Below are 24,058 nucleotides of genomic sequence, written 5' to 3' on the forward strand. Positions count from 1 at the left end.
GATCCATTCACCTCGGCCTCCCAAAGTGCTGGGATTATAGGCGTGAGCCACCACGCCCAGCCTAAGCCTGTTTTATGAAACTTTTGTTTCATGACATAGAGCCATGTCTGTACTGGATCACCCTGTAAAGTGTAAATGTATTTCTTATTGATTGAAGTCAGGGATATAATTGTCATGTTGTACTCAAACTTGGAAACTCTGAACAATGTCATTTACCCAGGAGTGAGAGAGAAAAGGGGAGGTAAAAATGAAGATGCCGAGCAAGAAATGCTTGCCAAGGACTCAATCTCTGCCTCATTGTTTCTGGACTAGTGGTCCAGAGCACTCTCCTAGATGAGGAAAAGAGAAAGCACTCAAACACCAGCTCTTTATATTATAGGATGATTATTTGCCAAAGACCAACTAACCGAGGGAGAGCCTAATGTAACTTCAGAGCAGTGTTCTTTCCCCAGGATGTTTTGGGGCTGTTGCTCAAGTGGCTGTGTCCTGGCCTCAAGTGTAAGTAGCAGTCAGGCCCCTGCCTCACATTTCCCACTGTGCTACCATTATCTTTGGGAGCATGAACCTTCTGACTTACTACCTTTCTGACCCCATGACTCAGTTTTGTTCATCTTCAGATTGTCTATGCAATGTTAAGTTCTAAGCTGCTTTAACGCTGCGTAAAAAGACTGACCCTGACTTTATCAGCCTAGTGTCCCATTGGGTCATTTTTCCCTTTTTTTTTTTTTTTTGAGATGGAGTCTCGCTCTGTTGCCCAGGCTGACGTGCAATGGCTCAGTCTCGCTCACTGCAACCTCTGCCTCCTGGGTTCCAGTGATTCTCCTGCCTCAGCCTCCCGAGTAGCTGGGACTACGGGTGCACACAACCCTGCCTGCCTAAGTTTTATATTTTTTAGTAGAGACAGGGTTTCACCATGTTGGCCAGGCTGGTCTCAAACTCCTGACCTCAGGTGATCCACCCACCTTGGCCTCTCAAAGTGCTGAGATTATAGGCATGGGCCACCGCACTCGGCCACCATTTTTCTGTTTTCTTGAAGTGCTTAAGCTCTCCAACTCCAACCGTATCACTGACACAGTTGGTCTCTTCTTTGCTGTCCTCCTGTTGGGCAGCACTGCGGTGGTAACTTAATTACCTGTTAACTTTTCTTTTTAGCTACTTCCAAACCTGGATTTGTTGGGTCATTCACTTTCTGCTCCTTCAACTGTTCTGAAGGGATGACATCACAAAAACTCTTTTTCACAGACAAAAGAACTAGCCCACTCAACACATGGATACTATTTGGTTCTAATTTTCAACTTCTTTATATTTAAAAGCAGCTGTTGCAAACTTGTTCCTTAAGCCTTCTTCCCCTAGTGTCAGCTTGACAACCTTTTGCAGTTCACAAACCAAGACAGGCAGGAACATGTGCCTCTCCTTTGTGCCCTTCCCTTCATTGTAATGAATGCACTGATCTGTTTTTCTCCCCACTTGACTGTTCACAGCTCTTGTTTGCAAGACCTGCTATATCAGTGTAGGTCTAATCAGGAGGGAGAAACCACATAGTAATCCAAACAGGAAAAGTTTAATATAAAGAATTCCTAATTCTCACTGGGATCAGAGTGATGAAGAACTGGCTAGTAAGAAGTAAAGAGAACTCTAAAAATACAGGAATAGCAGATACAAGGAGCAGCTACTACCCTGGGGCTGAGATAGACACACCCAAGGAAGAGCCCCTAGACTCCACCCTCAGGCTGTGAGCAGACTCCTTTGGGAAGGCATGGCTCTACCTCACTGAAGGACACGAGGAGTCACCAAGTTCCACCAAGTAGAACTTGCTGGAAACCTGTCACCTTCCAAATGCTGACACATTTAATTAAGTGATATTTTAAAATTGCATTTGTTAATATTGCTAAATATGTGATCTTATCAAGAAAGTCTTAAGTATCAGGAAGTTGTCAGCTCACAATGGCAGATACAAGTTTTCCAAAATTCTAATTTTTGCTTGGAAGCTCAGTTTTTCATTGGCAACAAATACTGTTTGTTCTTGAATTAAGTGGCTCACTTTATTGTCAAGAAAATGTGGGCCAGGTGCGGTGGCTCACGCCTGTAATCCCAGCACTTTGGGAGGCCAAGGAGGGTGGATCACCTGAGATCAGGAGTTCAAGACCAGCCTGGCCAACATAGCAAACCCCATCTCTACTGAAAAATGCAAAAATTAGCTGGGCGTGATGGCACGTGCCTGTGATCCCACCTACTCAGGAGGCTGAGGCAGGGAGAACTGCCGGAACCCAGGAGGTGGAGGTTGTAGTAAGTGGAGATCGTGTCACTGCACTCCAGCCTGGGCAACAGAGCGAGACTCCATCTCAGTAAAGAAAATGTATACCAATCCCCAAGTCTGAATGACCACAAGTTTTCTGTCAGTAATTATTTCAAGTAAAAATAGTGCTTTCATGGAAAATGTGGCTAGTTCAGCTTACAATTCAAATAATTGCATAAGTGCTTTTCCTTGAGACAACCATTGTATTATGGAATGCAGAAGTGCTTTATGTATTCTTAAAAAGCTGTGTCTCTAAGGGTCAAGACTTAATAATGTTAATAATTGTTATTCTATCAAGGATATTAGGCACAGCTGGCTTTGCCCCTTACTATGAGTACATGGCCCAGTGATGCCACTGGCTAGCAGATTTGTGCTGAAGTGCAGCGATTCATTCCATATTGGTTTTGCACCATCAGAGCAAACATCAATGCTGTGAAAAGACAACATAATCACAGTAGCTTTGACCTTGCAGATTCCTAAAAGGGTCTTGAGGGCAGGAGTCCATAGACCGCACTTGGAGAACCACTGACATCGTGGAAAGAAAATAGGTTTTAAGTCAGATTTGGGTCCACATCTGAGCCAGGTGACCTAGGGTGAGTGTCTTCATTTGCCGCATGGGCCTAACCCATGCTCAGACTTACAGTGAAAAGTTAAAATCATGCTAGACTAGATCCTGGCACACAGCAGATGTGCAGAAAGTATTGATCTACTCTTAAGCCTCTAATCAGACTCAAAAGACAGTGATTAATAAAGTTCAACTCATTAATATTCAGAAAAAAAGTAATGACTGAGTTATTAGCATGGGGTATTCTTATGGTGGATTCATTTCACTTTGCAAAAGTTATATATATTTTGAGACAGAGTCTCGCTCTGTTGCCCAGGCTGGAGTGCAGTGGCACAGTCTCAGCGCACTGCAACCTCCACCTCCCAGGCTCAAGCGATTTTGATGCCTCAGCCTCCTGAGCAGCTGGGACTACAGGTGTGCGCCATTGCACCTGGCTATTTCTTTGTCTTTTTAGTAGAGACCGGGTTTCACAACATTGGCCAGGCTGGTCTGGAACTCCTGGCCTCAAGTAATCTGCTCACCTCGGCCTCCCAAAGTGCTTGGATTACAGACGTGAGCCACTGCGCCCAGCCTGCAAAAGTTACATTAATTTAATCAAAAGGGTATTTGCATCCTGCCTCAAATGGTTGTTCACTCTAAAGGTTCACTGCCTAAACGTAAAAGTGCAATCAACACCCAGCTCATGAAACAACAAGGTGTACCTATGAGAATGTGATAGCCGTGAGAATATATCTCCCATGTTCTTTTTTTTTTTTAATTAAATGACTTAGGGATCCACTGCTGGGATCTCCTGTGTTCTGATGGACTCAATGAGGAAATAATGCAGTGGTCTAAACAGTGAGTCTCAACTGGAATTTAGGCACCCAATCTTGTGGCCATTGGAAGCTCTTATAATGTTAAAACCAGAAGCCACCTTCCAAAGAAAGAAGCCCATCCTCCACTTTACTTCGGAGACAACAGACTCAAGAGGAGATGACATCACAGAGATGGTGAGTGGTTAGAGTGTGGCTGCCACAGTGATGACCCAGCTGCAAATTCTGCTTTGGTCTTAGTCACTTCACCTCAGGCAAGTTCTAACCCCTCTGAGCCTCAATTTCCTCATCACAGTACCCACTAACAGTAGCATGGTGAGGACAGAATTAGATTATGCATGCAAAGCAGTTAACGTAGGACCTTGTACATTGTTGTGTATGAGATGTTATTCTTTATGTTTCTGTTTTGTGACTTGCCTAAGGTCCTGCTCCAAATTTTCAGCAGAACTTGAATCCCATCCTTCTAAATTTACTTTCATCTGTTACAAACAACGTGTGCCACATTTCATATTATAGCTGCCATATTTAAACTCTAATTACATCTTTGGATAGGAGGAAATCAGTCACCTAATTCTCATCAGAGATACTTTTATCTTACAGGGCTTGGGAGATTTCTGCTGACTACATTCATCCATTATCTCCTAACCATTGTGTCTTCTGATGTTGAAGTGACATAGCTTTCTTCCCATGGCTCTAGCCACTTAAAACAAATGATCCCACTTTCAAAGAGGTTATATTAAGACAACAGCGGCTGGGCACAGTGGCTCATGCCTGTAACCCTAGCACTTTGGGAGGTCAAGGTAGACAGATCACTGAGGTCAGGAGTATGAGGCCAGCCTGGCCAATATGGCGAAACTCTGTCTCTATGTACTAAAAATACAAAAATTAGCCAGGCATGGTGGCAGGTGCCTGTAATCCCAGCTACTCGGGAGGCTGAGGCAGGAGAATCGCTTGAACCCAGGAGGCGGAGGTTGCAGTGAGCTGAGACGGCACCATCATACTCCAGCCTGGGCAACACAGTGAGACTCTGTCACAAAAACAAAACAAAAAAACCCAACCCAGTTTTGTGGGGTTATTAAATTGAACAAGAGAGAGCAGTCATTCACAGATGGATTAGTGAAAGATTACAGGAAAATAAGCACAGTGAAACAACAGAAGAATGCAGTTGGGATATAATGGGAAAGGTGTTTGCCTCCTGTCTTCTGCAGTTGCTTCCCTCAATCATTTTATTAACTTTGCAGTAACACAAACCCACATGATAAGTGACCAGATTTAGAGACACCGTTTACAGGGTTTTGGCAGAGTTTCATCATATAAAATGTGGCGATTAGATCGCGCCACTGCACTCCAGCCTGGTGACAGAGCGAAACTCGGTCTTAAAAAAAAAAAAAAAGGTAATTAAGGTAATGTCTGGGCAGGGTGCAGTGGCTCACACCTGTAATTCCAACACTGGGAGACTGAGGTGAGAGGATTGCTGGAGGACAGGTATTCCAGACCAACCTGGGTACATAGCGAGACCGCATCTCTACAGAAAAATAAAAACAAATCAGCTGGGCTTGGTGATGTGTGTGCCTGTAATTTCAGCTACTCAGGAGGCTGCAGTGGGAGAATCACATGAGCCCAGGAGTTCAAGGCTGCAGTGAGCTATGATTGCACCACTGCACTCCAGCCTAGACAACAGAGCAAAGACTGTCTCAAAAAAATAAAAAAAAGAAAAATGGTATTTGTAGGGTACATTGGGGTAAGCAGAGCTGTAGAGCCCAAAGTCTTGGAATGCAGGTAATGTCAGCCATTTGAGCACACCAGTGCTTTGCAACATAGCAGTTAGTTTAGGGTGAGGAATTAGTAGTTTAGGACCAGAATGCCCTGATCAGCACCGACTATCCATACCATCATGTTGGCCTGGCCACCATCAGCATAGGAGAAGCCATCACTGCCACTGTGGCCCCAGATGGAGATCCACAGCTGGAGACAAGAAAATTATTACAAGGAAGCTTTGGAGAATAGAAATGACAGTAGCTATGTGCCAACTATTTTTCCAAGCACTTTACATGTATTAATTCATTTACATAACTTACGAGATAGGTACTGTTATTTTCTCCCTTTCATGGAAGAGGAAAGTGAGGCACAGAGGTTAAGCTCCTTGCCTAGGAATACAGCAAATGAAAGAGCCTGATTCAAACACAGGTTGTCTTCTCCAGAACTTGTACTCAACCACTATGTCCCATAAAGAAACAGGTACAGAATTAAGTGAAAACATAAATTGTAGCACGTTATATACTTACAGAGTTTATTTCTCATTTGAATTTTAAAAGGAAGCTCCTTGGGTGTGGTGGTATGCCTGTAGTCCTAGCTACTTGGGAGGCTGAGGTTGGAGAATCACTTGAGCCTGGGAGGTTGAGGCTGCAGTGAGCTGTCACCATGTCACTGCACTTCAGCCTGAGTGACAGAGTGAGACTTGGTCCAAAAAAAAAAAAAAAAAAAAGGCTCCTGATATAGGATATGGATAAAAATGTTCTGGAAGGGCATGCATGAAACATAATGATGGTCACTGACTGCTCTGCAGAGGGGCCGATGGGTAAGGAGCTTCTGACATTTTTTTTTTTTTTTTTTGAGACAGAGTCTCTGTCATCCGGGCTGGAGTGCAGTAGCATAATCTCTGAGTAGCTAAGATTACAGGCGTGTGCCATCACGCCTGACTAATTTTTGTATTTCTAGTAGAAATGGGGTTTCACCACGTTGGCCAGGCTGGTCATGAACTCCTGACCTCAAGTGATCCACACGCCTCGGCCTCCCAAAGTGCTGGAATTACAGGCAAGAGCCAATGCACCTGGCCATACAACTTTACAAAAACACAGCTTAGTTTTTATTGACTCCGAATTAGGAAAAATTGTGAAAAAGGAAAAATAATGGAAACATTATTTTGAAGAGTTGTAGCTAAGAAAACTTAGAATTCAGTCCAAACTGTAAAAAATAATAAAAATTGAAAAATATTAGGCAAGATTAGAATCTAGAAACATGTGTACTATAGTTTTTGAAACAATTTTTCTCTCTCCAGTTTCCCATTTTTACTAAAGACAAATCATTATGGACTGATTTGCATTGCTATACTTGGCCTAATTATTTATATACAGTGCAGCAAGGATATTTTTTTTTTTTTTTTTTACATAGGCTTTTAAATTGGCTTTGATGGAACTTTATTCCACAGAAGGAATCTCAGATAAGACTTTTTAAAAGCCAAATCTGGCCATGGATTTGTACAATCAAATACCTATGAGTTGGGTGAATTCCTCTCCTCTTGTGGTTCCAAGATAAACTTGGTGTTCCTGGGCCTGTCAGAAAGTGACATTCTTTACTTATCACAGGTCAGAAACCCTGTACAGGAACTGTAGACAAAGGTATGAGGCCAGTTTTTCCAAGGGATTCCTACTGGCTCCATAAGTCAAGTTTGATTCCTTAAAGGAAAGCACACCATTCTAGTGAAAGCCTTAGTAAAATAACTAGTTTCTCCAATTGTGTCCTATTACAAATTAAAACACATTCTTATTGCACTTATGCAAATAACTGTATTGTCATAAGTTAGTAATACTCAGAAATAGTTTCCAAATTCTATAGAAATCAGGTAGAGAGAAACAAATAGACTCCAAATTTTGTTCATAGGCGCATACTCAATTGTTAAAAGCTGTAAATAGCTTAAAAGAAAAGTTTTCTTCACTCTGAAAAACAAAACAAAGGATCAGCAACACTTTAAGCAAAAAGTTAAAAAGACTACTTCAGACTTCTATTAGTTTAGTCTATGCAGTGAATTCCTGTTCTGCTTAATATTCATGAACATTAAGATCTTCATGAGTCCTGAAAATTTTTCCTTAATTCTGATGTCACAATCTCCAAAGTTATCAGAAACCTGCATTCAAGAGCACCTGTTAAAGAGTTTTATAGCTGATTATAAAACCACCTTCTAAAGAGGACCAAAACAAGATAAAAATTGTCTGTTGAGATGACAAAAAGTTTTAGGGCAGCCATAGTCAAAGGACACAATTGACAAGGAAATTTGTCACTTCTGTGGCACATAATACTTTAACATAACAATTATAATTATTACTTATAACACACATTAAGTCATATCAGTATTATAGGAGTTTCCCATAATTTTGGAACACATATGAATAACATATTTATACAAATACAGCCCAAAGAAAACAAAACACCATTTCATATTTGACAATGCTTCCTGTATAATTTTTATACCAAATAAGCCCAAATATGTCATTTTTGGACTTTAGGGAACCTATTAATATCTTAAAGAATTACTTAGGTCAGAAAAAGACGTAATTTATAATTTAATTTTGGAAAGTTTGTCAAATATCAAAAGTTTAAAACACTTGATGTTACAAAATAGGATCCCAGGTCATTGTAAAATAAGTCATTCATTTAACCAAAGTAAAAATTCAAAGATTTTATTAAAAAGGCAAAAACCTTCATTCTTTGAGACAAGAGACTTAATTTTTCAAACAATAAGCCCCAATAAAGACAGCATGAAGACAATTAAATTTTTTTCCAAAATTTTATAAACAATCTATAAAATTTTTATCTTGACCATATTGCATGAAGACAATTAAATTTTTTTCCAAAATTTTATAAACAATCTATAAAATTTTTGTCTTGACCATAAGATGTAACTTCCATAAACCTTTATAACCTTTAATAAGGAGTTGGTTAATGCTTCAAGAAAACCTTGTTAATCTGACACAGGGGCCCATATGCTAGTCTTCCATCAGTATGCCTTTGACATTAATAATTAATTTATAGAGAAACTGAACTTATTTTATCTCTTAAAATCAGCCCTTACAATCTCACATGCCCACCTCTTCTGCAATAGTCCTTGGGCCTTGAGGAGTTGAATAGCTTTAATTTTTGGCCCTGTGTTTCAGGAATGCAGTTTGTTTTGATTAGCATTTTCTATCAGGCCTGAAGATGAGGCTTTAATTGCTGCCAGTATTTAAGATTTAGCAAGACTTGGTGTTCTTTTTGGACCCAGGAGTCAAAGCCCTGTAACTCAATATCACAAGTACTTTAAAGTGCATACAGGGAGATACACAAATGTAATAACCTTAATTTAAACAAATTTTAATCTCAGTTTTTTCCCTAAGCAAACCAAAACTTAATAATAATATGACAACTTGATGGTATAAACTTTTTTTTGTTTTTATAAATCCTTTTATTGTGATTTACACAGACCATTCATGACATGCTTGAACTTTCTGGTTTGTCCTGAATATCCCTTTCTTAAACAACCCATTATTTTATTTTAGGATTAAATTTACCATACAAGATTCTCATAAGAAATTATTTCTCTTTAAGCTTTTTTTTTTTTTTTTTTTTTGAGACAGAGTCTCGCTCTGTCACCCAGGCTGGAGTGCTGTGGCCGGATCTCAGCTCACTGCAAGCTCCGCCTCCCGGGTTCACGCCATTCTCCTGCCTCAGCCTCCCCGGTAGCTGGGACTACAGGCGCCGCCACCTCGCCCGGCTAGTTTTTTTGTAGTTTTTAGTAGAGACAGGGTTTCACCATGTTAGCCAGGATGGTCTCGATCTCCTGACCTCGTGATCCGCCCGTCTCGGCCTCCCAAAGTGCTGGGATTACAGGCTTGAGCCACCGTGCCCGGCCTAAGCTTTTTTTTAATTACCAAAAATCCCTCTTTATTTTTATAACTTTCCTTACATCTCTCTTATTTCCTTGTTCCTTTTACCTTGTTTTATACATGACCTTTAAATAAGCTTTAAATCAGATAAAAATTGTTCACCTTTTTTAAAAGGACACTTTTTTTTTTTTTTTTGGAGATGGGAAGTTTAGCTCTTGTTGCCCAGGCTGGAGTGCAATGGCACGATCCCTGCTCACTGCAACCTCCGCCTCCTGGTTTCAAGTGATTCTACTGCCTCAGCCTCCTAAGTAGCTGGAATTACTGGCACCTGCCGCCACGCCTGGCTAATTGTTGTATTTTTAGTAGAGACGGGGTTTCACCATGTTTGCCAGGCTGGTCTTGAACTCCTGACCTCAAGTGATCCACCTGCCTCGGCCTCCCAAAGTGTTGGGATTACAGGTGTGAGCCACTGCACCCAGCCAGAATACATTTTTTTAAATAGAAAGAATGTTTTCCTACAATATATTTTAATTGGAAAATACCCAAATAATGATATACCTATTATTTAGTGTAAGTTTAGATTCTAAAGTATGACAAGTTTGTCTACAAGTATCTATCCCATTACATTTATCTATTTTATTTTAATTATTTACCTAGATTATTTATGAAAACTGCAATAGTCATCATTTTAAAGTTATGAAACTTGCCATTGCAAAATTCTGAGACAGTGAAAAATATATGACCTAACAGCCTCCATCTTGCTTCTAACCTCCAAGCTGTCCTTGTTCATTCCTGAACTCTGGGAGGAACTTAGTTTATAGTTTCACTTTGAAACGAAGATGGTAACAGTCCTTTCTGAAAACACACCTTACTGCCTGTGGACTAGACCACTTAAAGCCACAAGATAGAAGTTATGGTAATCTTCTTAAATTCCAGATGCAGCTATTTTTATTAAATCAATGTCAGTGTTTTATTTATTAAAGATGACATGAGCAAAGGTCATTATATTTTGGGCTGACTTTATAGTTTTGTAGCCCCTATGTCAAATTTTGACAACTTATAGTATTTGGCAGGGATTAGTATGAAATTGCTTGGTCAATAAATGTAAACAAAAAGATGTATGCTGGCAATTATTAAGACATTTCTAATATTAATTTACCAATAATTTTATGTATTTATTTTTGAGACGGAGTCTTGCTCTGTCGCCCAGGATGGAGCGCAGTGGTGTGATCTGAGCTCACTGCAAGCTCTGCCTCCTGGGTTCACACCATCTCCTGCCTCAGCCTCCTGAGTAGATAGGACTACAGGTGCCCACCATCATGCCCGGCTAATTTTTTTTATTTTTAGTAGAGATGGAGTTTTACTGTGTTAGCCAGGATGGTCTCAATCTCCTGACCTGGTGATCTGCCTGCCTCGGCCTCCCAAAGTGCTGGGATTACAGACGTGAGCCACCACGCCTGGCCATTACCAATAATTTCAAAGCTAGTTTATCTATTAAAGATTTTACTTGGCTGGGCATGTTGGCTCACGCCTGTAATCCTAGCACCTTGGGAGGCTGAGGCGGGTGGATCACAAGGTCAGGAGATTGAGACCATCCTGGCTAATATGGTGAAACCCCATCTCTACTAAAAATACAAAAAATTAGCCAGGCATGGCAGCGTGCGCCTGTAGTCCCAGCTAATGGGGAGGCTGAGGCTGGAGGATGGCATGAACCCGGGAGGCGGAGCATGCAGTGAGCCAAGATCACACCACTGCACTCCAGCCTGGGTGACAGAGCGAGACTCTGTCTCAAAAAAAAAAAAATTTTTTTTACTTAAGGTATGTAAACTTGGAAAAGCATTTGACTAGTCTTTTTTCCTGATAAAGTATTTGATTCAAACACTTTTATTTTCTTAAGACAACCCTAGGCAGTTGTCAGTTAAATAGCCTTAAATTTGCGTATTAAAGGAAACAACTCAGTTGAAAATCAAATAGCAAAATTTACATCATAAGGTATGGAGAGAAAAAGTCTGGTGTGCCAGAGAAAGATTAAAGATGGATGCCAGATCAAACATAAAATTATAAAAATGTATCATAGGATTGTACATGGAGACCAATTTTATTTAGATAGGTATTGTCAGGCCTCTGAGCCCAAGCCAAGCCATTGCATCCCCTGTGACTGGCACATATATGCCCAGATGGCCTGAAGTAACTGAAGAATCACAAAAGAAGTGAAAATGCCCTGCCCCGCCTTAACCGATGACATTCCACCACAAAAGAAGTGAAAATGGCCGGTCCTTTCCTTAAGTGATGACATTACCCAGTGAAAGTCCTTTTCCTGGCTCATCCTGGCTCAAAAAGCTCCCCCATTGAGCACCTTGTGACCCCCACTCCTGCCCGCCAGAGAACAACCCCCCTTTGACTGTAATTTTCCTTTACCTACCCAAATCCTATTAAATGGCCCCACCCTGATCTCCCTTCGCTGACTCTCTTTTCGGACTCAGCCCACCTGCAACCAGGTGATTAAAAAGCTTTATTGCTCACACAAAGCCTGTTTGGTGATCTCTTCACACGGACGCGCATGACAGTTACCCAGAGGAGGTAAACACGGAGCAGTCTGCTCCCAAATCCAATAAAAAAAATTTACTGTCCTACCGGCTACATTTAAGGTTGCCCTTGTCTCTGTCCCTTTGATGATGATGTTAGATCTGAGAGCCAGCCGGAGTAGAAAGCCATTCTGTTCAAAGCTATTATTGGATCGGGGTGGGGGGACTTTTGGCTCTTGGGACAGTCCCTTTTTTAGTGGCTGAGCTTTTGGCACAGGGGTCAGGCGATGTGGGCTTTTTCCCATTTGGCCCATTGGGGCACTTTGTCCTCCAGTAGCCTGGCTTTCCATACAGATAGCGATTAGCTGGGAGGGTATTCTCAGGGCAGCCTAGAGCAGCTGGCAGACTTGTAAGGCAGCTACTAATTGAGTGTGCCTCTTGTCTTTCCGTTTCTTCTTCTCCCTATCCCTATTCTTATTCTGGTCTCAGTTATAAAAGACCAAGGAAGCTAATTTGAGGATTTCTGAGATGGGGACAGTAGATCTCAAAGCTAACTTTTGTAATTTTTTTCCTGGATAAAAGTCCTTTATGATTTGTTTTCTAAGACCAGCCGAGTGGGCGCAAAAGAACCAGTGGGTAGGCAAGTGCAGCAAAACTGCACGTTTATTTTGGTAACCTAAGGTGTGCGGGAGAAGTCTGTCGGCCTCCGGCGAAGGAGGCCGGCAGAGTCCCCCCGTGGGGCTCTCGGATGGACTTCCCACAGTCCCGACATCCCGACAGGACTGGGGCTGTGAGAGGGCCGCGTGGCTCACTGGCCATGAGCCGCTTTTCTAGGAGTGGGAGGGCAATAGGTGGGACACGGGCGTGTCGGGGGGCGTTTCGCAGGTGCGACCAGGTAAATCTTGGTCTCTTCGGATTGACGTCACCTGGCGCATGCCCAGTTGGTCTGCACCTTCCCGGGTCGCCGGCTGCATTTTCGCGGGCGCGGGAAAAGTTGGGAGGGGGGATGAAGAACACGGAAGTGCACCATCTTGCCTCCGCTCGTCCAAACAGTCCAACCTTTTATTGATAATAGTGATAAAGGGGCGCCGTGGTCTGTCTGGCTACTTCCTGCTGTTAAGGGGCGTCGTTAAGGTCAGGGCCCATGGTTGGTATTTGGACGCACAGATGAAAAATAAAATAAGGCACAGTATTAGTATAGGAATGAGGAATGGAAGCATTTGTTGGAATATGGGCAAAACCCAGAAGGATAGTCCTGGCAAGGTTGGGGAGTATGAGATAGTTAAGAAAATTTAGTAAGTTTGAGGCGAGTGGGGGAAAGCCAAACTAATTTCCACTGATTGCTTTCAGTAGGGGCCCTTTTTAGTTGGGAATGAGGAATGAGTGCGCAAAGTACTTGTTGGCCAGGCAGCAATTAAGGATTGGAGTTTTTCGTGGAGTGGATGGCTTTCCACTTACTCCTACTACAGAGATATTGGATGGAAGGCTAGGTCCAGAGAAGGACGGCAAAACAGAATAGGTAGCCTCGCTGTTGATTAAAAAATTGTCTTACCCGCTACCAGGAGAGTTACCCGCGGCTTGGCGAGGGTGATGGGGGTCCCCGAGTCTTGGCACCTTCAGTTGTCGTCGTCGTCCAGATGCAGGAGCTGGAAGGAGCTCCCAGGATCCTGGGAAAGGGGGTCACGTGGAGGCGCGGCACCTGTTCTCAGGGTGGGGCGATCAGACTTCCAGTTTCCTCCCTGCTGGCAAGCAGGGCAGGGGGTTGCTGGTGGACGAGGGTTAGGACATTCACTGGCCTAATGTCCTGATGCCTTGCACTTATAGCAAGGCTGCGTTGGGGCTCGGGGACCTTGCGGACACCTGTTGGCATAGTGTCCTGCCTTGCCGCACTTATAGCAGGCAGGCTCCTTTCATAGCTTTGGAGTCTGTGAGGTGTGTGCTCTCTGGTCTGGGGTTACGACTGGGCTGTAAAGCCGCTGCTAGGAGCTGAACCTTCTGTTCAAGGCAAGCTTGCCATCTCCTCTCTGGAGTTATAGACCTTAAAGGCTAATTTAACCAGGTCTTGTATTGGTGTCTGAGGACCATCCTCTACCTTTTGAAGTTTTTTACGAATGTCAGGAGCTGATTGAGAAATAAGACGCCAAAATGGTGGCCCCTGTGGGGGAGGCCGGATCTAACTGGGTATACTGGGTTAGAACCTCAGTCAGTTTAGGGTAGAGGCTAGGATAACCTGGAGGTCATGCCAAGTTAAGTCATAGGCCTGACAAAGGTGTCTAAATTCCTTTATGTATATGGTAGGATTAGCTGAGAAATCACCTAAACGCTTCTCAATTTTGGAAAGATCAGCCAATGAAAAAGGGACATGTACTCTGACTACCCCCTCCGCCCCAGCCACCTCTCGCAAAGGTGCTAACACTGTAGGAGGATGTGGGCAGAGATAGGGGACTCAAGACAGCCAGTTGGGGGCCCCGAAGGAGGCACGGGACTGAGTAGATTACTAGTAGATAAGGAGGAGGAAGGAGGAGTCTGGATGGGGGGAGGAGGAGGAGTCTGGGCAGGAAGGGAGGGGGTGGGGAGAGCGGGGAGAGAAGGAGTATAGTGACGAGAGCCTAAGGCCCAAAAGCCTTGTATGTAAATTAATTTCAGACCACTTGCCTAGCCGCTGGCAGAAACTGCTGAGGTCGATCACGCCACAGTGGAAAGGAAAATTAACCACTTCCTCCTAAGGTCTTGTTCACGCTGTAAGGTTTTTAAATTGGCTAGGAGGCACCCTAAGGGGGTGCTCTTTGGAAATTTGGACTGGGGGTTTCCCATTTGTTTCCTCTTTACCGACACACAATGGACACAATGGAATGGAAGTGGATCTCTGCCTGGCTTCAAAGCGTCCTTTGGAACCAGCAGAGACAGACTGGAGGCTCTTGAAGCCAAAGTGGAGAGTACCTTCAGGCGGACGTCTCCGTCCTGCAAGGGTCTCCCAAGCCACTTTGTGGCTCCAAATGGACCTCGGACCTGCACAGGATTTCTGGCCGAGGGAGGTAAAGAGGAGACAAGGGCATTTACCCCAGAGAGGCCATGAGAGTGAGGGAAGCGGGTCTCAGGTCCTGGTCCATCTGCGGTGCGGAAGCAGGAGGAGGTTCCTCAATCCCTAGAGGCCTGAGGAGGGGGTCTCCTCCTGGGTTTCGGCACCAACTGATTTGTTTTCTAAGACCAGCTGAGCGGGTGCAAAAGAACCAGCGGGTAGGCAGGTGTAACAGCAAAACTGCACGTTTATTTTGGTAACCTAAGGTGTGCAGGAGAAGTCTGTCAGCCTCCGGCGAAGGAGGCCGGCAGAGTCCCCCCGTGGGGCTCTCGGACGGACTTCCCACAGTCCTGACATCCCGACAGGACTGGGGCTGTGAGAGGGCCGCGTGGCTCACTCTAGGAGTGGGAGGGCAATAGGCGGGACACGGGCGTGTCGGGGGGCGTTTCGCAGGTGCGACCAGGTAAATCTTGGTCTCTTTGGATTGACGTCACCTGGCGCATGCCCAGTTGGTCTGCACCTTCCCGGGTCGCCGGCTGCATTTTCGCGGGCGTGGGAAAAGTTGGGAGGGGGGATGAAGAACCCGGAAGTGCACCATCTTGCCTCCGTTCGTCCAAACATTTTATTAGATACGTCTTATATAAATACTTTCTCCAAGTCAGTCACTTGTCTTCTCATTCTCTTGATCCTAATACATTTTTAGCTTTAGGAGACAGAGTGAACAAAATTTTTAAAAATGTAATTGGAAGCTGGGCGTGGTGGCTCACACCTGTAATCCCAACATTTTGGGAGGCCAAGGTGGGCAGATCACTTAAGGTCAGGAATTTGTGACCAGCCTGGCCAATATGGTGAAACCCCATCTCTACTAAAAATACAAATATTAGCTGGGCGTGGTGGTGTGCACCTGTAATCCCAGCTACTTGGGAGGCTGAGGCAGGAGAATTGCTTGAACCTGGGAGGCACAGGTTGCAATAAGCCAAAATCACACCCCTGCACTCCAACCTGGGTGACAGCGAGACTCTGTCTTAAAAAAAAAATAAAAGTGGCCAGGTGCGGTGGTTCAAGCTTGTAATCCCAGCACTTTGGGAAGCTGAGGTGGGTGGATCATGTGGTCAAGAGATCAAGACCATCAGGGCCAATATAGTAAAACCCCATCTCTACTAAAAATACAAAAATTAGCTGGGCGTGGTGGTAAGTGCCTGTAGTCCCAGCTACTTGGGAGGCTGAGGCAGGAGAATCGCTTGAACTGGGGAGGCAGAGGATGCAGTGAACTGAGATCATGCCACTGAACTCCAGCCTGGTGATAGAGCAAGACTCTGTCTCAAAAAAAAAAAAAAGTCATTACAGACAGGGTAGTGCTGGATTAACCAAATGGTGGATATGATCTAAGTTTAGGGCATCGGGAGAAAGGGGAATAAAGCCATGAAAAACACAAAGTTTTGAGGCCAGGCGCAGTGGCTCACGCCTGTAATTCCAGTACTTTGGGAGGCCGAGGCAGGCAGATCACGAGGTCAGGAGATCGAGACCATCCTGGCTAACACGGTGAAACCCCGTCTCTACTAAAAATGCAAAAAAATTAGCCAGGCGTGGCGGCAGGCACCTGTAGTCCCAGCTACTTGGGAGGCCAAGGCAGGAGAATGACGTGAACCTGGGAGGCGGAGCTTGCAGTGAGCTGAGATCGTGCCACTGCACTCCAGCCTGGGTGACTGACTGAGACTCCGTCTCAAAAACAACAACAACAACAACAACAAAAAAAAAACCACAAAGTTTTGAAAGATTGATGTTGGCTGGACGTGGTAGCTCATGCCTGTAAGCCCAGCACTTGGAGAGGCTGAGGTGGGAGGATCCCTTGGGGTCAGAAGTTTGAGACAAGACTAGGCACATGGCAAAACCCTGTCTCTACAAAAAATACAAAAATTAGCTGGATATGGTGGTGTACGCCTTTGGTTCCAAATACTCAGGAGGCTGAGGTGGAAGGATGGCTTGAGCCCTGGAGGTGGAGGTTGTAGTGAGCCAAGATCACGACACTGCATTCCAGCCTGGGTGTCAAAGCAAGATTCTTTCTCAAAAAAAAAAAAAAAAAAGAAAAAGAAAAGAAAGTTTACTAACTGTTTAAAACAAATATAATAATATGATATCGTGGGGTTACTATATAGGCAGATGTTAAATATAACCACAGTAAATGGACAAGAATAGCAAAAGAGAGGGGAAGTGAAATTTTAATGTAATAAGGTTCTCATATTTTATAAGAAATAGTACAATGTGATTTATTGATTTATTTTTTTAGAAATAAAGTCTTGCTATATTTCCCAGGCTGGTCTTGAACTCCTGGCCCCAAGCAATCCTCCCAACCTCGGCCTCATTGTACAATGTTAACTGTGAATAGACTGTGCTAAGTTAGAGATGCATATTGTCATCCTTAGCACAACCACCACGAATATAGTAACACAAGGAAATTTGGGAAAGTAAAACAATATGCGGAAGTTAAACAACATACTCCTAAGTAGCCAATGGATTAAATAAGAAATCACAAGGGAAATTAGAAAATAGTTTGAGATGACTGAAGATGAAAATATTCTATACCAAAACTCTTGAAATGCAGGCAAAAACATGCTTAGAAGGAAACTTATCACTCTACATACCTATATTAAAAACAAAAAGGAAAGAAAAAAAGAAGGCTCTCAAATAACCTCAAATCACCAATTTCGTTGATAAAATCCAATACCCTTTCGTGACTAAAACATTCTACAAAATCAGGAAAAAAGACTTTCTCAACTTAATAAAGGGCACGCAGAAAAGAACAAACTAAACTCAGAGAAACAAAAGGAAGGAAATCATAAAGATTATAGTGGAAAGAAAGGAAATAGATAATAGAAAAACAATAAAGAAACTCAATAGTGTCGAAAGTTGGTTGTTTGAAAAGATTGACAAAATTGACAGAACTTTAGCTAGATAGAACGAGAATAAAAAAGAAGACTCAGATTACTAAACTCAGAAATAAAAGTTGGGGCTGGGTGCCGTGGCTCATACCTGTAATCCCAGCACTTTGGGAGGCTGAGGCGGGTAGATCACGAGATCAGGAGTTCGAGACGAGCCTGGCCAAGATGGTGAAACCCCGTCTCTACTAAAAATACAAAAATTAGCTGGGTGTGGTGGCGCACACCTGTAGTCCCAGCTACTTGGGAGGCTGAGGCAGGAGAATCGTTTGAACCCAGGAAGCAGAGGTTGCGGTGAGCCAAGATCGTGCCATTGCACTCTAGCCTGGGTGACAAGAGCAAAACTCCGTCTAAAAAAAAAAAGAAAGAAAGAAAAGTCATGATATTACTACTGACCTTTCAGAAAGAAAAAATATTATAAAGGAACTGTGAATAATTGCATACCAACAAATTAGATAACCTGGATTAAATGGACACATTCCTGGAAACTCAAATTACCAAAACCAACTTTAGACGAAATAGAAAACTTGAACAGGCCTATAACAGGTAAAGAGATTGAATAAGTAATCAAAACTCTTCCCTGAAAGAATAGCCCAAGACCAGATAGCTTCACTGGCGAATTATGCAGACATTTAAAGAGAATTAACATCAATCCATCACAAACTCTTCCAAGAAATAAAAGGATAGAGAACATCTCCCAATTCATTCCTTGAGGCCAGTGTTAGCCAAAGACATCACAAGAAAAAATTACAGAATCATATCCCTTATGAATATAGACACAAAAATTCTCTATAAAATACTAGCAAACCAAATTCAGCAATGTATAAAAAGCATTTTTTCCCCATAATATACAACATTATACACTATGACCAAGTGGGATTTATCTCAGGAGTGTGAAGTTTTTTCAACATATGAAAATCAGTACAATTACACCATATTAATAAAAGAGTAAAAACTGATAATTATCTAAATAGAGTCAGAAGAGGCATTTGACAAAATCCAACACACTTTAATGATAAATATACTCTGCAATTTAGGAGCAGAAAATTTCTTCAACCTAATAAAGGGCATCAAAAAAACCCCATAGCTAACGTCATACTCAGTGGTGAAAGACTAAAAAATTTTTCCCTAAGGGGAAGAATAAGACAAGGATGTTTGCTATTGCCATTTATGTTCAGCATTGTACTAGAGATTCTAGCCAGAACAATTGACCAAAAAGGAAATAAAAATAAAAATTACAAGTTACAAATAAATTAAAAAATAAAATATTGAGAAGGAGGAAGTAAAACTATTTCTACTTACAGATGACATAATCTTATATATAGAAAATCCTAATTAATTAACACATAAAAACTATTATAGGTAATAAACTAGTCCAGCAAAGTTGCAGGATACAAGCTCAATATACAAAAATCAATTATATTTCTATACAATATCTGTGAACAATCTGAAAATGAATTAAGAAAACAATTCTGGCCAGGCGCGGTGGCTCACGACTGTAATCCCAGCACTTTGGCGGGCCGAGGCAGGCGTATCATCTGAGGTTGGGAGTTTGAGACCAACCTGACCAACATGGAGAAACCCCATTTCTATTAAAAAAAAAAAAAAATACAAAATTAGCTGGGTGTGGCGGCACACGCCTGTAATCCCAGCTACTCAGGAAGGCTGAGGCAGGAGAGTCACTTGAACCCGGGAGGCAGAGGTTGTGGTGAGCCAAAATCGTGTCATTGCACTCCAGCCTGGGTAACAAGAGTGAAACTCATCTCAAACAAACAAACAAACGAAGAAAAAAGAAAAGAAAAGAAAGCAATTATATTTACAATAGAATCAAAAAGAATATAATACTTAGGAATAAATTTAAGAAACTAAGTTCAAGAATTGTACACCACAAATTAAAAAAACTTGTTGAAAGAAATGAAAGAACTAAATAAATGGGAAGACATCGCATGTACATAATTCTGAAGACTTAATATTGTTAAAATGGCAATACTCCTCAAATTGATCTGCATATTCAAAACAATCCCCATTAAAATCTGAGCTGGAATTTTAGCAGATATTGAAGAGCTGATGTTAAAATTCAAGAGACCCAGAATAGCCAAAACAATCTTGAGAGAGAAGAACAAAATTGAAAGACTCACATTTCCTGATTTCAAAATTTATCACAAAGATATACTAATCAAGACTGTGGTGCTGGCATAAGGAGAGACATAGATAGAATAGAATTGACAGTCCAGAAATAAGCCCATGCATTTAGGGAGAATTGGTTTCAGCCAGGTTGCCAAGATATTTCGACTGGGGAAAGTATAGCCTTTTCAACAAATGGTGTTGGTATAACTAGATGTAAAAGAATGAAATTGGACCCCTACCCCAAGCCATATATAAAAATTAATTCAAAGTGGATCAAAGACCTAAATGGAAGAGCTAAACTATAAATCTCATAGAAGAGGCCAGGTGTGGTGGCTCATGCCTGTAATCCCAACACTTTCGGAGGCTGAGGCAGGAGGATTGCTTGAGCCAGGAGTCTGAGACAGCCAGGGCAACATAGTGAGACCCTGTCTCTATGAAAAACTAAAACATTAGATGGATGTGGTGGCAAGTACTTGCAGTCCCAGCTACCTGGGAGATTCAGCCCAGGAGGTTGAGGCTGTAGTGAGCTGTGATCACACTACTGCACTCCAGCCTGGGCAACAGAGCAAGACCTTGTCTCAAGAAAAAAAAAAAAAAAGAAAAAAGAAAAGGCACAGGATTCCAATAGACATTTTTTCCAAAGAAGATATACAAATGCGCAACATACACATGAAAGGTTGCTCTACATCATTAGTCTTTGGGAAATGCTAATCATAACCACTTCACACCCACTAGGAGGACTGTACTAAAAAAGATGGACAATAACACATGTTTCTGAGGATGTTGCAAAACGGGAACCCTCATATACTGCTAGCGAGATTATAAAATGGTACACTGGAGTTGGAAAACAGTTGGCAGTTCCTGGAAATGTTACACACACAATTACCACATGACACAGCATTTCCACTTAGGTATATATCCCCATGAGAACAGAGAACACATGTTCATACAAAACCAGAAATGTTCATAGCAGTATTATTTATAATAGTCAAAAAGTGCAAACAACCCAAATGTCCATCAACAGATGGGTGGATAAATAAAATATGTGATATATCTATGATTGTAGCTGTAAAAGGGCCAGATATTAGGTAGCCATAAAAGGGACAAATTACTGATACATGTTACAATATGGATGAACATTAAAATGTGCTCAGTGAAAGAAGCCAGGTATAAAAGAACATAATGTTTGATTCCATTTATGTGAAATGTCCAGAACAGGCAAACCCATATAGACAGAAAGTAGATTAGTCATTGCCAGGGGCTGGGATACAGAAGTGAATGGGGAGTAACTACTAAATGGGTATAGAATTTCTTTTGGAATAATGAAAATGTTCTAGAATTAGATAGTGGTGATGGTTGTACAACCTTTTGAACATACTAAAACACAACAAACTGTACACTTAAAAATATGAATTTTATCATATATGAATTATATCTCAATACAAAATATAACATAAAATACAAAATAATGGAAAAGGTCTGTCAGTAATGAGCCAGGTTAAAAAATAATAATAAAGGAATAATAATAATATGGCAATATTACAATCCTTTGGCAATAAATTCATTAAAGAAAATGAACATATTCCTTGAAAAATACAACTTACCAAAAACTGACACAAGAAGAAATATTCATGTGAAGTCACTCAGCCAGGAAGGTAAAAAATAAATAAAAATAAACAAAAGAAGAAACAAAAGTTCAGAATATTCCTATAACAGTTAAAAAAACTGAATTAGTAATTTAAAACCTTTTTACGAAGAAAATTCCAGGCCAAGATAGTTTTTTTGTTTTGTTTTGTTTTGTTTTGGCCACATGACTGTGACTCAGCCTCAGGAGGTCCTGATGTCATGTGCCCCGGGATAGCTTTAAAAGAAGAGAAAGTTAAGGACATTTCCTAGAAGGCAGAGCAAAAAAACAAAGACCAGTTCAAGAGGTTCAGAATCCATGAATTATATCAAACATTTAGGAAATAATGCCAATTTTACACAAGCTCTTTCAGAAAATAAAGAAGCAAAGAACAGTTCTCAATTCATTTTGACGAACACAGCATGACCTTGATAGCAAATCCTGACAAAGATATTACAAGAAAATTTTAGACTACCATCCCTCATGCACACGGATGTAAACACCCTTAACAAAATACCAATACATCAAATCCAGCAATTTATAAAACAATAATGCATCATGACCAAGGGGGTTTATTTCAGGAATGCATGGTTGGTTTGATGTTTCACTTGTATAATTCACCATATTGGCCAAATCAAGAAAGAAAAAAACTATGATCAGTGTTGTTTAGAAAAGTATTGATAAATTAATGAGAGTACCTCAACAACAAAATGATCATAGTTATTACGGAAAAGATAGAAACTTTGTTAGAACTCTTTACACTTATTTTATGGTTAAGAATATATTTTTATTTGTTTGTTTGCTTGTTTTAAAATTTCATCATGTGGGGGCATGGACACCATAGTCTTTTCCATATCTCAGGAATGACAATCCTAGGACTTTGTCTCTAGCTGTTTGTGTGATCATAGGTGATTTAGACTTCTCTGGTCATCTTTCAAGTGAGAAAAAGAACAGATGTCCTTCATAAAGGGTTGAGGACTGGAGCACTGGGTGTTACAACCACACTCACAATCTTACCTTAAATTCTGTGAATTGCCATTGGTAGAAATAATTGGCAGATTATATTTGCAGACAAATAAAGTTTATTACTCCACCTAATTTTCCCAGCCTACAGATGCAGAGTGAGAATCTAATTAAGATAGCCAGCCATCTGCTGGATTAGGCCATATAGTTCCCTTTTAACTAGCTGGGTTATATTTGACTTGACAACTGTTCTACGTGGTTACTGATGATAAACACACCCTCCAGCCCTGGGGACAGACCCTGGACCTCCAAAACCCATTTAAGGATAACATTCATCATGCCCCAATCCTGCCTACATTACGTAATTTACTTGTGTTTAAACAAAACAAAACAAAACAAAAAACACAAAAGAAACAAGGCCAGGCACGGTGGCTCAAGCCTGTAATCCCAGCACTTTGGGAGGACAAGGTGGGTGGGTCCTGAGGTCAGGAGTTCAAGATCAGCCTGGCCAATATGATGAAACCCCATCTCTACTAAAAATATAAAAATTAGCTTGGCATGGTGGTACATGCCTGTAATCCCAGCTACTTGGGATGCTGAGGCAGGAGAATCGCTTGAACCCAGGAGGTGGAGGTTGCAGTGAGCTGAGATGGCACCACTGCATTCCAGCCTGGGCAAGATAGAGCGAGACTCCATTTCAGAATAAAATAAAATAAAATAAAATCGCTGTGATTTACGTGTTTTTCCTTTTCTCTCTCTCTCTCCCTTTTTCTGTTTTTTGGTGGAGTCTGACTCTGTTGCTCAGGCTGGAGTGCAGTACCACGATCTCTGCTCACTAGAACCTCCGCCTCCTGCATTCAAGTGATTCTCCTGCTTTCCTGCCTCAGCCTCCCAAGTAGCTGGGATTACAGGCACCCGCTGCCATGCCTGGCTAATTTTTGTATTTTTAGTAGAGATGGAGTTTTCACCATGTTGACCAGGATGATCTCGAACTCCTGACATCAAGTGATGCACCTACCTCATCCTCCCAACGTGCTGGAATTACAGATGTAAGCCACTGTGGCTGACTCATGTGTTTTATTTTTATTCCACAACGTCCCATGAAGAAGGTATATTGGGATTCTTACTGTCCAGATGAGGAATCCATACCCCTAGCAGGACCTGACTTCTCCCCATATTCCTCTTTACTGCTTTATGTTGTTGTCTTCTTCCTGTTTTAGAAGGCAGACCCATGTTTGACTCACATCTTACTCATTTAGCACTCAGTCTGTTGCATGCCTGTTGCACAGTAGGTCTTAGTAAGTATCTACTGCTTGGAATTTGATAAAGTATGGCCCTCCTATTCATCCTCATTGGTCTAACAAGCCCTTCTAAACCAATCAGCCTGGAAAGTGAATTCCACATTCTGGCATGAATCACCAGGCCACCTCACCCATGATAAATAGGTCAGAGGGGATTTCACAGTGTTTCCTGGAAACTGCTCCACTCCTCCCTTGGGAGGCAGCATTTTATGGTAGGAAACTCTTGGCTTCAGAAAGCAGATGGGCTATGT

Source organism: Piliocolobus tephrosceles, chromosome 16, assembly GCF_002776525.5.
Source record: "Piliocolobus tephrosceles isolate RC106 chromosome 16, ASM277652v3, whole genome shotgun sequence".
Lineage (NCBI taxonomy): Eukaryota > Metazoa > Chordata > Mammalia > Primates > Cercopithecidae > Piliocolobus > Piliocolobus tephrosceles.